At 32.5% G+C, this 8,346-nt stretch overlaps 1 non-coding gene across 1 annotated transcript; it reads left to right on the top strand.

Moving 5' to 3' along the window:
- Nucleotides 1–214: 214 nt before the first annotated feature.
- On the top strand, nucleotides 215–321 carry LOC139887051 (small nucleolar RNA R71). Its single transcript, XR_011772903.1, has one exon. It is a non-coding gene; the product is annotated as a small nucleolar RNA R71 (small nucleolar RNA).
- Nucleotides 322–8,346: the final 8,025 nt, after the last annotated feature.

The following is an 8,346-nucleotide window of genomic DNA, read 5'->3' as shown; positions in this document are numbered from 1 at the left end:
GTCATGGCTAGAATCGGCTCTAGCTGCTTTAGATGATCTAACGATATCTTTTTCTTGGTGCCACTCATGTGAGTGGGAAGCAGTGTTATCAATAATTTTATAAGCATCAGTTTCTGTTTTCTTCATAATAGAACCACCAGCTGCTATATCTATGTCTTTTCTTGTAGTGATGTCGCATCCTTGGTAGAATATTTGTACTATTTGACAGGTGTCTAAACCATGTTGCGGACATCCTCTCAATAACTTTCCAAATCTTGTCCAAGCTTCATATAAAGTTTCATTTGGCTTCTGTGTGAATGCAACAATTTCTCCTTGAAGTCTTACGGCTTTAGATGTCGAAAAGAATTGTTTAAGAAAATTTTCAACTAAAACGTCCCATGTATCAATCGCCCCTTCAGGTAACGATTCCAACTAATCTTTGGCTTCTCCCTTTAAAGTCCAGAGAAATAACATGAGATATATCTGTTCATCCTCCACTTCTCGGATTTTAAATAAAGTACAGATCCTATTAAAGGTACGAAGATGTTCATTTGGATCTTCCTTCGGCGCACCACTAAATTGGCATTGATTAGTCACCATGTGTAGAATTTGTCCTTTGATTTCATAATCTGGCGCATTAATGTCTGGTTGAGTAATTGCGTGACCTTGGCCAGTGCGTTTAGCTCTCATTCGGTCTTCCATACTTAAAGGTTCCAGATTCTCCATAATTGAATTTGTTGAATCTGAATCACTAGAGGATTCTAATTTAATGGTTCGTTCCTCAACAATCTCTGTTTGAATGATTGGTGGTTCCGGAGGAAAGATTAATGGTTCAGGATCTATGAATCATCCCTGAATATTCTCCGGATTCTCAATTGTGAGGTCGGGTTCAAAAAATGAATTGTCGGAAATTTGAATTGGAGTACTTGGTCGACTGGATGACGATTCTAAAGAAAAATCAACCGCGATAATATTTGCCAGATGTCTTGATCGAGTTATAGGTGGTGAACGTACAAAAGGTGGCGAACGTTTTGCTTGGTGCATTCACTGAATATCCTATTAGTTTTTAAAAAGAAAGAAAAATTATATAAGTTATCAAATTAATAGACTTTTCTGATTTTGCCCACGTTTTGAATAGCCAAAAGATGTAGCAGAGGGGCAGGATTCGTTTGGTCTTGATAATGCTAAAAACGAACATATATTTCATAGCATTATTTCTCAAGAAAGACAAGCTTTTAGTTGCAATTGTTCTATTTAAAAGTGATATTCGTTTAAATAATAAAAGGTGAAGACAAAAGACAGATTCGACGAATTGAAGACGCAAACGACCAAAAAGCTCAAAAGTACAAAATACAATCAAAGAGGTTCCAATTATTGATAAGAAACGTCTCGAAATTACAAGAGTACAAGATTCAAAACGCAAAGTACAAGATATTAAATTGTACGCAAGGACGTTCGAAAATCCGGAACCGGGACCAGAGTCAACTCTCAACGCTCGACGCAACGGACTAAAAATTACAAGTCAACTATGCACATAAATATAATATAATATTTAAATAATTCTTATAATTATTTATATATTATATAAATAATAAAAATCCGTCGGCAAGAAAGACTCCAAAGTTGGTGAGCTGTATTTTCAAACTCCGCGACTCGCGGAGTTTGAAGGCAAAAATTGCCGCGAGTCGCGGAGTATCCCTGAACTCAATTCCCTATAAAGCCAACCGAATTCTGATCATTTTTTACAACATATATATCCATCCTCTCTATATCTATACGTAAATATATATATATATATATATATATATATATATATATATATATATATATATATATATATATATATATATATATATATATATATATATATATATATATATATATATATATAAAATTTATATTTTAATTTTAATTTTAATTTTAAATCCTAATAATAAGGGTATGTTAGCAAATGTTGTAAGGGTGTAAGTCGAAATTCTGTCCGTGTAACGCTACGCTATTTTTAATCATTGTAAGTTATGTTCAACCTTTTTAATTTAATGTCTCGTAGCTAAGTTATTATTATGCTTATTTAATCCGAAGTAATCATGATGTTGGGCTAATTACTAAAATTGGGTAATTGGGCTTTGTACCATAATTGGGGTTTGGACAAAGGAACGACACTTGTGGAAATTAGACTATGGGCTATTAATGGGCTTTATATTTGTTTAACTAAATGATAGTTTGTTAATGTTAATATAAAGATTTACAATTGGTCGTCCCTATAAATTACCATATACACTCGATCGGACACGATGGGCGGGGTATTTATATGTACGAATAATCGTTCATTTAACCGGATACGGGAATGGATTAATAGCCACTAAAATAATTAAAACATGGGTGAAATTATGTACAAAGACACTTGGTATAATTGATAACAAAATATTAAAACCTTGGGTTACACTCAGTCGACATCCTGGTGTAATTATTAAACAAAGTATTAAAATCTTGTTACAGTTTAAGTCCCCAATTAGTTGGAATATTTAACTTCGGGTATAAGGATAATTTGACGAGGACACTCGCACTTTATATTTATGACTGATGGACTGTTATGGACAAAAACCAGACAGATATATTAAATAATCCAGGACAAAGGACAATTAACCCATGGGCATAAAACTAAAATCAACACGTCAAACATCATGATTACGGAAGTTTAAATAAGCATAATTCTTTTATTTCATATTTAATTTCCTTTATTTTATATTTAATTGCACTTCTAATTATCGCATTTTTATTGTTATTGTATTTAATTGCACTTTTAATTATCGTACTTTTTAATTATCGCAAGTTTATTTTATCGCATTTTTATTAATCGCAATTTCATTATCGTTATTTACGATACGCTTTAATTTAAGTCTTGTATTTATTTTTAATATTTTACATTTGGTTTTAACTGCGACTAAAGTTTTAAAATCGACAAACCGGTCATTAAACGGTAAAAACCCCCCTTTATAATAATAATATTACTTATATATATATTTGTATTTTTATAAAAGTAAACTAATATAGCGTTAAGCTTTGTTTAAAGATTTTCCCTGTGGAACGAACCGGACATACTAAAAACTACACTACTGTACGATTAGGTACACTGCCTATAAGTGTTGTAGCAAGGTTTAAGTATATCCATTCTCTAAATAAATAAATATCTTGTGTAAAATTGTATCGTATTTAATAGTATTTTCTGCTAAAATTTAATACTATTATATACACTCCGCTACCACATCAAGTATTTTTGGCGCCGCTGCCGAGGAACTCTTAAAAGCCGGAAGCGCAACGCTAATTAAAAAAAAAATAAAAAATTTTTAGTTTACTTTTATTAAAATTCGTTTTTATAAAAATACGTTTTAAATATTCGAAAATATAAAAAGAAAAAAAAAATATAAGTATTTTTAAGATTTTGTTAAATATTTAAGTTTTATAAAGTTTCTTTATTTTTATATAAGTTTTATTTAAGTATTTTGTTTTTATTTAAAACATATAAAAAAAATATATATAAATAAATCTAGTTTTAAGATTTTTATTTATAAAATTATAAAGTAGTTCTATTTTTATTCTAATTTTTAAAATATAAGTTTTTATTATATAAATATTTTAGATTTGAAAACAGAAAATAAAAAAAAAAAAAAAAAAAACGCGTCAAATTTAAAACTGTACCAGAGTTGAATTTTGGAACCCCGCGAATCGCGGGGTTTGCTGCTTGGAATATCGCAACTCGCGGAGCCACCCTGACACCGACAGAAACCCTAATCTGCATTTAATTACGGAGTAATTATTAATTATTATTATTATTAACCCTAAATAATAATTATTATTATAATTAGTTTTATTTTAAAGTTTCTTTTTATTTAATTTGTTTTATTTAGTTAAATTAGTTTAATTAAATTATAAAATTAATAGTTTTAATAAATAAATAATATAAAAATAATATTTTTATAAAATTTGTACTTTTTACAACTTTTTGTATATTTTTATATTTTGTCCCTTTTTAATTGTTTTAACGTAATATTTGTATTTTTAGCTCATATTTAGTTTTAAACTTAGTTTTTGCCATAGTTATTTTTACTTCTAGATTTTTAGGCTTTGCCGTAGAATTCCTTAAGTGCTTTTTCTTTAGACTAAGATTTAGGTACTTTAGAATTTTGCGACGCCTTTTTAAGTTTTAGTTTCTTTTTAAGTTATTTCCATTTGGGATTTAGTTTTTCTTGTAAGCTTTAATATTTTTAGACGACTTTTACCTATGTATCAATTATCATTCCAATTAGTAATCTCAATTTGCGATTATAATTTTAAGTTAGTTGTAGTAATAAGGTTAGGTTAGTCAAGTGTTTTTAAGTGTTATAAGTTTCTTTTATTTTTCCGTCACCTTTTATTTTTCAACCATTTTTCTTTTTCGACCTTTTTCCGACGCGCTCTTTTTCTTTCTTATTTCTCGCTATTCTAGTTTTAGGACATAGATTTTTATTCTACTTCTTACCTAAATTTCTTAAAATTACGAAAATTTATTTTAAGTGGTTAAATTGATAGACATCAAAAATTTCTGGTTCGTAGTAATAGTTGGATTTGTACGTGGACCGGGTTATTGGAGCCAAACAGTCCTCAATTATATTGAGACCAAACGAATCCTGCCCCTCTGCTGCATCTTTTGGCTATTCGAAACGTGGGCAAAATCAGAAAAGTCTATTGATTGGATAACTTATTATAATTTTTCTTTCCTTTTAAAAACTAATAGGATATTCAGTGAATGCACCGAGCAAGACGTTCACCACCTTTTGTACGTTCACCACCTGTAACTAGATCAAGACATTTAGCAAATATTACCGCCGTTGATTTTTCTTTAGAATCGTCATCCAGTCGACCAAGTACTCCAGTTCAAATTTCCGATAATCCATTTTTTGAACCCGACCTCACAATTGAGAATCCGGAGAATATTCAGGGACGATTCGTAGATCCTGAACCACTAAATTTTCCTCCGGAACCACGAATCATTCAAACAGAGATTGTTGAGGAACGAACCATTAAATCAGAATCCTCTAGTGATTCCGATTCAACAAATTAAATTATGGAGAATCTGGAACCTTTAAGTATGGAAGACCGAATGAGAGCTAAACGCACTGGCCAAGGTCACGCAATTACTCATCCAGACATTAATGCGCCAGATTATGAAATCAAAGGACAAATTCTACACATGGTGACTAATCAATGCCAATTTAGTGGTGCGCCGAAGGAAGATCCAAATGAACATTTCCCTGGACTTTAAAGGGAGAAGCCAAAGATTGGTTGGAATCGTTACCTGAAGGGGCGATTGATACATGGGACGTTTTAGTTGAAAAATTTCTTAAACAATTCTTTCCGGCATCTAAAGCCGTAAGACTTCAAGCAGAAATTGTTACGTTTACACAGAAGCCAAATGAAACTCTATATGAGGCGTGGACTAGATTTGGAAAGTTATTAAGAGGATGTCCGCAACATGGTTTAGACACTTGTCAAATAGTACAAATATTCTACCAAGGATGCGACATCACTACAAGGAAAGACATAGATATAGCAGCTGGTGGTTCTATTATGAAGAAAACCGAAACTGATGCTTACAAAATTATTGATAACACTGCTTCCCACTCACATGAGTGGCACCAAGAAAAAGATATCGTTAGATCATCTAAAGCAGCTAGAGCCGATTCTAGCCATGACTTAGATTCCATTTCCGCAAAGATAGATGCTGTCGAGAGACGAATGGAAAAGATGACTAAGGATATTCACTCAATACGAATTAGTTGTGAGCAGTGTGGAGGACCACATTTGACAAAAGATTGTCTCAGTATTGAATTAACAATGGAACAAAGAGAGAATATTTCATACATAAACCAAAGGCCTGGAAATAATTATCAGAATAATTATCAACCGCCAAGACCAATTTACAATCAAAACCAGAATTATAACAGAAATATTCCATACAACAACCAACAAGGTCCTAGCAATCAACAAGTATTCAATAATACTTACAATCAGCAAAGACCTAATTTTCAAAACAAACCACCACAACAAATCGATGATAAAAAGCCGAATTTAGAAGATATGATGACGAAGCTAGTTGAAACTCAAACGCAATTTTTCACATCTCAGAAACAAACTAATGAACAAAATGCTCAAGCATTTAGAAATCAACAAGCTTCTGTTCAAAATCTGGAACAAGAAGTAAGTAACCTGGCAAGGTTAATAGGTGAAAGAAAACCGGGAAGTCTACCTAGTGATACAAATGCTAACCCCCGGAATGAAACAGCTAAAGCCATTACCACAAGAAGTGGTACAACGCTTAAACCACCTGAAATACCTGTAACTTCTGATGAAGCTATTCCTACTCCACAAGAACCACAACCTAATCAAGATAAGGAAAAAGAACCGGTAGTTGAAAAGGTTAATGAAGATAACACAGCTAAGGATAAACCTTATGTTAAACCATACCAACCACCACTTCCTTACCCGAGTAAAATGAAGAAAGAGAAACTTGAAGCCGAGCAATCCAAATTCTTGGATATGTTTAAACAGATAAATGTAAATCTTCCTTTCATTGATGTGATTTCAGGAATGCCTAGATATGCTAAATTCTTGAAAGATCTAATCTCAAATAGAAAGAAAATGGAAGAACTCTCGGCTGTTACCATGAATGCTAATTGCTCAGCAGTGCTGTTGAATAAGATACCATAAAAACTATCTGATCCAGGAAGTTTCACAATTCCATGTTTTCTGGGTAGTCTTAGTTCAATAGAAGCATTGGCAGATTTAGGTGCTAGTATAAATCTAATGTCGTATTCACTATACGCTAAACTAGACCTTGGAGAATTGAAACCAACCAGAATAAGCATACAACTAGCCGATAGATCAATAAAATATCCTAGAGGGATAAGGAGAACATGCTAGTTAAAGTTGGTACTTTAGTATTTCCAGTAGATTTTGTTGTTTTGGACATGGAAGAAGATTCTCAAGTTCCTCTCATATTAGGAAGACCATTCTTAAACAAAGCTAAAGCAATGATAGACGTGTTCGGTAAAAAATTGACCCTAAGTATAGAGGATGAGAGTGTTACCTTTTCAGTTGATAGAGCAATGCAACAACCACAATCTGCAGATGATACATGTTATTATATTCAAACCATAGATGCACATGCAGAATTATTAGAAGAATTTCCAGAATTACAAGGAACAGGAGAATGTTCTTTAGGAGAAGGTAATAAACCAATTGATGAAGCTGAAATGTTAGCTACACTTATAGGTAATGGATATGAACCAACAACAGAAGAAATTCAAATGCTAAAAGAAGAAGACAGATATCGATACAAATCATCGATAGAAGAACCTCCGAAATTAGAGTTAAAGCCACTTCCAAACCATTTGGAATACGCTTATTTACATGGTGAATCTGAATTACCTGTAATAATATCGTCTTCTCTTACTGAAAATGAGAAATCACAACTCATTTCTGTGTTGAAAGCTCATAAACCAGCCATTGCATGGAAGATTCATGATATTAAAGGAATAAGTCCTTCGTATTGCACACATAAAATCCTTATGGAAGAAGGTCATAAAACGTATGTGCAACGCCAACGAAGACTAAATCCTAATATGCAAGATGTAGTTAAGAAAGAGATTATTAAACTGCTAGATGCAGGTCTAATTTATCCAATCTCTGATAGTCCATGGGTAAGCCCAGTTCAATGCGTGCCTAAGAAGGGTGGCATGACTGTCATTACAAATGAAAAAAATGAGCTTATTCCTACTAGAACTGTAACAGGATGGCGTGTGTGTATTGATTATAGAAAATTAAATGACGCCACCAGAAAAGATCACTTTCCCTTACCTTTCATTGATCAAATGTTGGAAAGATTAGCCGGAAATAGTTACTATTGTTTTCTAGATGGATTTTCCGGATATTTTCAAATTCCAATAGCACCCGAAGATCAAGAGAAAACCACATTCACGTGCCCTTATGGTACTTTTGCTTACAAACGCATGCCATTTGGACTTTGCAACGCCCCTGCAACCTTTCAAAGGTGTATGATGGCGATTTTTCATGACATGATAGAAGAATGCATGGAAGTTTTTATGGATGACTTTTCAGTCTTCGGTGATACATTTGAATCATGTCTAGTTAATCTGGAACGAATGCTTATTAGATGCGAACAATCAAATCTAGTTCTTAATTGGGAGAAATGCCATTTCATGGTTAAAGAAGGCATCGTTCTTGGTCATAAGATTTCAAAAGAAGGAATTGAAGTGGATAGAGCTAAAGTAGATGTAATTGCTAAACTTCCACATCCCACCAATGTTA

This window comes from Rutidosis leptorrhynchoides, chromosome 1, assembly GCF_046630445.1.
Source record: "Rutidosis leptorrhynchoides isolate AG116_Rl617_1_P2 chromosome 1, CSIRO_AGI_Rlap_v1, whole genome shotgun sequence".
Taxonomy (NCBI): Eukaryota; Viridiplantae; Streptophyta; class Magnoliopsida; order Asterales; family Asteraceae; genus Rutidosis; species Rutidosis leptorrhynchoides.
This window is presented reverse-complemented; position numbering and strand designations above follow the sequence as displayed.